Raw genomic sequence first — 9,401 nt, 5'->3', positions numbered from 1 at the left:
CTTACCCTCCCTATAGAAAATAAGTACATCTTGAAAAGTATCGTTTCTTCTAAATCGATTAGTATATTCAAATCAGCATTGATTAGAATGTTCCCTTGTTCTTACCCACCCTTTAGTAACGCTGTTAGACAAAATTAGCGTGTTCCTTATTTTCCCATTTCCTTTATTTTCTAGCTATAGATGATTCTTACTTTGATTCATAGTTACACTATATTCTTGATTTTAGTTATAGATGTTCTGATTTGTGTAAATTGCATTCTCATGGCATATGAATAAAATGATGATTAGATAAAGCTTTGAAAACTTCTTGTGTTTGTGGTTATTACAAGTGATAAAACATGCTGCAAATTGTATATGGTATTTGTTTAATATTATCTTCCTACCCCTGCTAGCTCCTGATCTATAGTGATCATAAGTACCTGTGACAAGGATTGGTAAGACGGGTACACGGAAATAAATAGTATAGACAAGGATTACTGATAGTAGTGTGTAGGTTACCTGATTAATGAAATTTAGTGATAAATAAGCTATGGGCCCAAGTGTGCATATTTGATAAAATAATAGTCGGGTGACCTGCGAGCTCTATCACTGTGTGCAACCAAAACCTGTGATGGAGTAGTTTTGTCAGAAATCCAGCAGATGGCAATCCTGTATTTGTTTTGAAATGTTAAATGATGTTAATTATGGGTATTGGGTGGAGTGGTGCTTTGGGGCAGTGGGTGTGGTAAATTTTCAAGTAACTAATTGATAGCTGTGCTGCAAAGTGTCCCTGGAAATTTGTTTTAAATGTTGCCAACTATGTAGTAGTCGTCACACGTTAAACTGTGAGGTTGAGGCAAGATGGAGAATAGTGTAAACACTGCCTAATGCCCCGGTTACTTACCGGTAATCTTCATTACTCCGAGTCCATGTCTTCCTCGCCACAGTATAGTTTCCCTTCCCTCCCGGCCCTGGTGGTGGCTTCATGTCTGCGGCTTGGTTTTCAGGCTGAGTTGCTGGTTATGTGTCCCTTTATGGGATTGGTGGAAGCCTCGGGGGCCATATTGGAGGAGGGAGGGGAGACTAGAGCGTGGCTCTTTTAAATTTACTTGGAGTTCTGTGTGGAGCCGGAGGCTCATATGTTGATTACTGTGGCGAGGAAGACAGGACGAGGAGGTAATGTTAGCATAAGCCAGTTCGGGGCTCTTCATTAACAGAAAATTAACTCTCCCACTGCTGAAGGAAAATAAACAATAATAAAAAACAACTCCTCAGCATATTTACGGATGTTTCACGACCGTTGTGGCATTAACACAAAAAACGGACTACATGGAGAACCAACGTCATTTCAGCGATTTTAAACCAAGCGGTCTCTTGAGAACTGTATCGACCCTTAATGATAGTACCCTGTTTGATGAGACGGATGCAAACAATCCAAATGTTTCAAACAGTTAGAAAGATAGTCCTTCAATCGTGTTTAGTCGATAATGGCTTAAGTAATAATTTACATGATGATGCATTTGTGCTTACCTTTTTGTGTAGAATATTACAAATATAAATCCGAGGCTGTACAGTCCCTTGCTGTACGAATTTGCTGCATATTTTTAAAAAGATGTCCATGCTGTCGCAGATAGAATACACTACTATTTAAAGATGGCAGCCTCGCTCGACGAGCTCTGCTGCCTATCTTGTGTTTCAATGCCTTGCTGTACAGGGCGAACACTGCCGTAAAGGTCGTTTGATGTCATGGGAACGGGGATGCATACAAACAGTTACCACGGCGACGCTGTGCCGCTTGAGCTGGCTGTGGCAGTGACCCGCCTGGTCGTCCTCAAGAGTTTATTCAGAGCAGGTGAGTGTGAGGCAGTATGGGTGACTTGACCGTTCAACTGTTTATCTGTGCATGAAACGCAATTTATAATTTCTCCCCCGATATCAGTTGTAGGCATCATCGGAATAAATAATGCGATATCAATGGAACAGTTTAATTTTGCTGGACATTTCCATTCCATACAGACCTAACACATAATATTCTGATCTTTTCTCGAAATGTAGGACTGACTTTTTGCCAGAAGTGCCATAGACAAAATACAAATACGACATGAACACAGAGCTTTCACGTTTACTTTTCCAAGCGTGACTAGTTCACCCAGTGAAGATTTTTTACTCCTGTTCCTTCCTTTAACAGCAAGACTGTAATTCCTACCTTAAAACAAAGAATACATTTGGAATGGATTATCAGCTCATGCATAGAATTAAGTAACATGCTTGCTCGGTGAACATTACACTAGTGGACCAAACAGCAGAACAAATCATGCAGGATTACGACCATTTACAGAGAGATTTCATTATTGAACTTAAATGGAAAAGGATATACAATCACACATTAAATAACAAAAAAACAAAACTAAATAGAAGTTGAAAGAATCGTGCACTTGGCCATGATGCTCCTTCTAGAATTTTTGTATGGATTTCCAAATGGACTTGAACTCATCATGTAGGATTAAGAACATTGCAGACATACATTTCATTATTGAACTAAAAAGAAAAAGTAAAAATTATATAAATCAAACATTAAGTAAAAAAAACGAAAGAAAAGTTGAAAGCATGTATACCAAAATCGTTTACTTGGCCACGATGCGCCTTATGGAACTTCTTAACGGATTTCACACAAACTTGAAGAGCAACACTCAAGTTTGAGCTTAAATCAGTACTTTAAATGGGAAAAATAAGTGCAGGTACTCATTAAAATAGCGGTGTGGCAACTTGGCAGGGCTAAGGGCAAAATATCATCATACATAGAGACTTCTGTACCAGTTGCAGCACATATTAAAACACATGAGAAATGTGTTTAAGTCAAAAACACACAGATTAACTTATAAAACAAAATGAAAGTCATGATGGCACTTTCACCTGAATGGTCGCTGCGCATCTGATTGACAGTGCAGGGTCTGTCTAGAGACCCTGTCCTGTTAATCACAGTGACCCAAGCCCTCTCACCCCTTGCAGTTTGGGGACATTCACCAGCTACTCTAGAAGGATAATTTACGGCTCGTTAATTACAAGCAGCTCGGAAGCAGAGCGGAATCTGCCCTGCACTGGAGCAGAAACTTAACACCTGAGCCTGCCGTGCCGAGGATCAGGGTACCGGTACTCTCCCTGGCTACAGAGAAGTGCCGGTACTAACGGCAAAAAAAATCGGATGTGCTGGTACTCAGTACCGGTGAGTACAGGCCCATTTAAAGCACCGGCTTAAATGATCCACACTAGCATCACAATCAACAGCCAGTGTCACTCTAAATATGATTTTGAAAGCCAAAGCCAGGTTCTCATCTGTACATGTATATTATGATATTAGTATTTGCATAGTACTTTTTGTCATTATTAATTGTATCGCTTTCTTGCTTTCAGCAACCTTTCGTGTGGCTCGATCTGTGACTGCTAGTTCCTCAATTGTATATGTTGTTCCTTGGTGTTTGACTGAATCGAGATTCCGTTCACTTTTTAGGTTAGAAATAGTTTGTGTAAGTTAGTGTGAAACAATAATGAGTTTTTTGTTGTTGTAAATTTCTTTATTGGCATTGTAATGTAAGGGACATTTCTACCGCGCAACTTCCACTCCAAGGAGTATCTTGGCGCTCACACAACTCAGATGGAGGAGTTGGAAGGGAAAAGGATGTCCTAATTTCTGCACACACATTACCCTAAGGTCCTGCACAAGGCGTCAGGCAAAGAGAAAATCCAAGTTTTCAATGCCTTCCTGAAGGGGGCTTCTTGGGAAAAAGACCGCAAGGAAGGGGGAAGTTTGTTCCAGGCTTTAGTTCCCAGTACAAAGAGGGATTTGCCGCCCTTTGTGGCCAGTTTAAAATAGGGTGGAGTTAGTAAGTTCTGGCTTGCGGATCTCAGACAACGCGCTGGATAGTATCTTATAAACCTGTTTCGTAAATAGGTCGGGCCCCGTTGGTGGAATGCCCTGAAGGTGATTAAGAGAAGTTTGAACAAAATTCTTTTCCCTATTGGCAGCCAATGTAGAGTGTTTAAGGCTGCTGAGGCTGACGACTTACGGGGCAGACGCAGTACTAGGCGGGCTGCCGCATTTTGGACCATCTGTAATTTGTGGAGAACGGTTTTATTTGCTCCGACATATAGTCCATTACAATAGTCCAGCCTAGAACTTATTAAGGCCACTGCGACTGTTTTCCTCGCCGATAGTGGGAGAAGATCAAAGAACTTCCTAAGTGCTTTAATGATTTGAAAGCACATGCCTGCTACTGCTACAGCCTGGGGTTTAAAGGATAAGTGGTTGTCAAATTTAACGCCCAGATTGCGGGCGGATGCAATTGTATTGGGGGGCACTTCAGCATCTGATGGCCAGCATACTGTGGGGGAGAAAAGATTGTGGCTCCCTATAGGTAGAATTTCAGTTTTTCCGGCGTTGCACTTTAAATGGTTGTTGGTCATCCATTTAAAAGTAGCTGCAAGGCAGTCCCTAAGGTCTTCCTCGGCACCTGGCCGTTCCCTATCCAACACCAAAATCAGTTGGGTGTCGTCAGCGTATGAAATGGAACTGATCCTGAATGACGCGATCAGATTCATCAGAGGTGCCATATATAGGTTGAAAAGAACAGGGCTCAAACTAGAGCCCTGTGGCACCCACGAGCTGACGTTTTTAGCCTCAGATTGATATGGGCCTAGCACTGTTATTTGGCGTCTGTCGGTAAGGAAGTTCCTACACCAGGCCAACACCTGTCCTCCTACCCCTGCGGCAGCCAACCGGTCCACTAAGATGTTATGGGAAACGGTATCGAAGGCTGCCGACAGGTCAAGTAGGATAAGGACGGCCTGCTTTCCTTGATCCATTGCTGCCCTTAAAGTTTCTGCAGTGTATAATAGGGCAGATTCGGTAGAGTGTTCTGACCGAAATCCTGACTGATTGGGATGGAGAACGTTATTCTTCTCCAAAAAGTTAGTCAGTTGACTGTTGACAAACTTTTCAGTCAGCTTGAATAAAATGGGTAACAAGGGGATCGGGCGTAGGTTGGAAAGGGTAGTAGGATCGGCAAGGGCCTTTTTTTGGAGTGGCTTAACAGCTGCCAATTTCCAGTCGTTAGGGATACTTGCTGTTGCTAGAGAGGAATTGATGATCTTGTTAATCATTGGATTAACCATCTCTATTAGAAGATGCAACACCGGGGGGGGGGGCAGGGATCAAAAGGGGAACCCGATTTGCTGGCTAAGATGGCTTTGGCAGTTTACTCCAAGGGTACTGGGGCGAATTCATCAAAGCAGGGGGAGGAAGTCGTCTTCACTATCTCTTCAGCATCCGTCGTTGCAGTAGCTGCCGATGGGAAGGTCTTTGTGATGGCCAGGATTTTGTTATCAAAATAGTCAGATATCGCATTACAGAGGTCTTGCGATGGAGGAATCTCTTGCGATAGAGCTGAAGGATTCATGAAATCCTTAACAATCTTAAAGATTGTTTTTTGTTCCTGGCCTGCCATAGATATGGCCTGTAGATAGTGTATTTTTTTTGCTGATTTTATTCCTGCGTGGTACTTCCGTCTCGCTGCTATATAGATGTTGCGTGCGGCAAAAACATTCAAACAACATTAACAAAGTAGCCAGCGTCATCCAGTCTCAGCATATATTAGCTTAGTATAAAACTGTCCAAATGTTATCCAGTATCAGTTCTCTGCGTTTCCAAATCTAAAAAACTCAAAGCATATTGCACATTGTACAGACAGTTAATGGTCGAAATAAACTTTGCACAGTAAACTCCAAGTGCTCTAGGCAATTTCCTCTATCGGGGCCTACAAATACTTACAACAAGAAACCTTGAGTCGTGACGACCACTGGTCAACACAGAGTTCTCAGAATAGGCACTAGGGCATAATTAGGCACGTTTACTGGTCTGCAGCTGACCCTAAGGGGTCTGTTTCCACATGTTGTGGCGTGCGGACCCACTCTAAAAATAGTCCCCAAATGTCCCTCGGCCTGGACGCCGAAGGCATAAGTTCCCAAAAGGTAGACAGCTGTGTGACTGATTGTCACTTGTCGAATCCATTCTTTCATGGAGGGAACAACCCTCCTCCCCCAATGCATAGCTACCCTCCGCTTGGCCAATAATAATAACATAGCATTTAGCTTACGGGTCCCCCTTGGTGTTTTTTTTTAACGTAGCCCAACAGTTGTGAACAAATAATGAGTTTGATATATGTAAATCTCTTTGTAATGCTTTATATTTAAGAATGGATAGATCTTCATACATATCACGCATTTCAAAAGTTTGAAATATAAGAAATAAAACACTGGGATACGAAAACTGCAAGATCCATAAATTTATCATGCATTGGTAAGATATGCCTCCATCAAGGACCACCTTAGACAAAATGTATGATAATCTTTTGCCGAGGTGAGTTGTTTGGTGATAAGATTTAGATTGAAAAATTCAGGCTCCAAACTTTGAGCATTAAATGAGAAGTGGAGCCCTCGTTGACGTTTTGGTGTCTGGTGTCTTAAATACGTGACACCATTCTTAGGGCTGCTTGACATGGGATTCGTGCAAACGACTCCAGTATGATGAATTAGAGTTGAAAATTAGCAGCCTTACAATAGGCCTCATCAGGTGAATAAGTGAATTTGGGCATATCAACTTTAATTGAGTGAGAACAAACATTCTCATTATAGGAGTGAAAACAAACATTCTCATTGTATTGACTGAATCAACAATAGATCGATAGAGATGGAGTGGCTGTTTTTTCTCTTATTTGTCTACTTTTTATTCAATCAATGCAATGAGAATACAATGAGTTTCAGCTGCGTGGAGATACTAGTGGAGTGAACCCGACCCTATTGTGCTACGAGTCGAATGTTGCTGCCCAAAAGTCTAAATAAGCATGACTAACACAATGGTGTGATAAAAAGGCTTTTCTAAGGAAGGAGCCACTACAATGCTAAATAAACTTGTTGAAATCGGATGCATAGAGATTCCATAAACATGCCTTTAATATTAAGGGTCTGTTTCTGCTGGAATTAAGGGGGTAATTATAATGGTGGGCATATTGCCATCGCTGGGACGGCGGAGGCGATCCGCCCGCCATCCCTACTTGATTTACCCCAGCCGTATTATCATGGCGGAGGGTACTGCGGCGGATGGAATCGTTACGATTGCCGGCAGTGCAGACTTGGCCACTAATATGGTGGTGGTGCCTACCAGGCACTGCCATCCATATTAAGATGGGTGCGGTAACTGGCCTATCCATAGCGGCGTTGCCGCCATGAAAAGGCTGGCGGGTATTGGCTATGGTGGCCCGGGGCGGTGAGGGGTGCACTTGGGGGGTATGTACCCCCCTGCAGTTCCCTGCACCAAGTGGCAGGCTCAGCATGGTGCCTGCCACGTGGTGCAGGGAAATGCCAGGCATGCACTTTTACCATTGCGGATGGTGCTGCAGCCAGCAGTACCATCCGCAATGGTAAATACTGGCGGGCGCATCCTAATTGGACAGGTTGAACCGCCGCACGTCTGACTGTCGGTCACATCACCATTATGGTGGCAGGCGGACTGATATCCGGCCGTCATCATAATGAGCCCCATCGTTTTTACACATACAGTGTAAATATTCGACACAATCAAAGGCTTTCTCCCCAGTACAGTGGAGTGGTATATATTTTTTGACTTTGTGATGAGACACACAGAGGCGCTGAGTCGATGTGCCAGGTGAAACATATGTCCAGTTGTAAGTCCAGTATAGAATATCAGGTTGCATTAGAGGTTGTGAGATAATATTCTTGATTTACAGAAGATAACTGTTTAGTTTAGTCCTCAAGAACGTGGATCCTATAAATCTTCCCCACCAAAACTTATCTACGAAATAATGTGACATGATCTACTGGCTCTGGATATTCTTATATAATAATTAATACGTTTCATGAATGCTCAGTGACACATACAGCAGAAGTGTGTATGCAGAATGACAGATGGATATGTCTTATACAATTCTTCATTGTATGTTATGTGCAATGTATGTTTTTATATGTCTTGATGTAAAAGGTTTAAAAAAGTATTAAATTTATTTGTATTGGATTAAAATCATATCTATATTTTCTAGCACTTTATCATTCACATTTGTTATCTTTTTGGTTAGGGGTTTTATTTTGAGAGTCTGTGAGATTGAGTGAATATGGAATTAAGGAGATGATGTTTTTCAACATGTACTGAGGGAAGAAGCTATTCTCCTATTTTTATTAACCCGACCTCTCGGTCTGAAGGGTTACTCTATTTTCTTTTTTTTTTTGTGGTCCTCATCCTGTTAATTAACTTGTAGGCGATACTCGATTCCCAAAACTGAGGGCCGGGTGGAACTAGAGACTTTCCAGACAAGAAATAGCTGCTTCCATTCCTACCCCTCATATCTAACAAATAAGAGGGAACAGGACCGACAACTACATTTGACTTAATCATTGGACCCCGCTCTCTGACACCAGTCAACCAACAAAGCCCAAACCTTATCCTGACTTTTGGGATCACATGCGATATCTGATTGGCTGGTTCGTATGATATTTTGTTTACACTCCGAGAAGAGGGGTGGAGCAGCCGATTTCGAAGCTTTACATATTTCTCGTCTTCCCAATAGAATAACATAAAAAATTAATCTTTTAGCCCTCTTATCAAATGTCAATACATTATCCTGACATATACCATAACAAATAAGCAACTGGGTAATTTCTAGCTGAATTCCTGTGACATCCTTCAAAAATTCAACAGTATTAACCCAAAATTTAACTAACCCTGGGCAGGTTAAAAACATGTGGTAATAATTCGCTAGAGGATCCTTACATCTTGAACATACATATTGAGTTCCAAAAACTTTTGTTAACTTCGCAGGGCTCCAATAAACCCGATAAAGGGTGAACAAGTGATTACGCTTTAAAATAAGCTGGTTTGACTATCTCCCGTAGCAATGTAAAGGAGGCTTGCCAGGCATTGTATAAATCAATATTTTCTAAATCATTTTGCCATAACTGTTGAATATAATTGGCAAGATTATCCTCTGCTTGAATTAACATTCGGTACTAGCAGGCAACCTCCTTATTAATTTTTTCAGTCTTCATAGCCTGAATTAACCACTTCTCATCCTGATATTCTAGCCACTGCTGTCTGGCCTACCAGGCTGAAAGTTGATAATATTTCATTCTCCTTGGGTACATAGTGACAAGGATTCCCATGTCATCAAGCCCCCACATGATTTCAAGTCCCCCCAACAGAGAAAGCCTGCTTGCTTCAATGGCAGGCTAAGGACATCATCCAAACATTCTGGCGTACCTGGTGAACCCCAAATCGGGGAATAATCAGAATAATACATTATTCCCATCTTATTCCGTAAAAAAACCCAATTTTTCAATGCCTGCAACAAAATCTTAAG

The 9,401-nt window shown here is 41.8% G+C and overlaps 1 protein-coding gene across 1 annotated transcript in view; it reads left to right on the top strand.

The window, feature by feature from the left end:
* Positions 1-1,773: 1,773 nt before the first annotated feature.
* CFAP251 (cilia and flagella associated protein 251) overlaps positions 1,774-9,401 on the top strand; it is a 663,510-nt gene continuing 655,882 nt past the window's right edge. The window contains exon 1 of the mRNA XM_086942981.1: positions 1,774-1,831. The gene's annotated coding sequence lies outside the window, so the exon portion shown is untranslated. The remainder of the gene's footprint in view (positions 1,832-9,401) is intronic.

The sequence above is a fragment of the Lissotriton vulgaris genome, chromosome 11 (assembly GCF_964263255.1).
Source record: "Lissotriton vulgaris chromosome 11, aLisVul1.2, whole genome shotgun sequence".
Taxonomy (NCBI): Eukaryota; Metazoa; Chordata; class Amphibia; order Caudata; family Salamandridae; genus Lissotriton; species Lissotriton vulgaris.
Note: the sequence above shows the minus strand (reverse complement) of the source record. Positions and strands in the feature narration are given on the sequence as shown.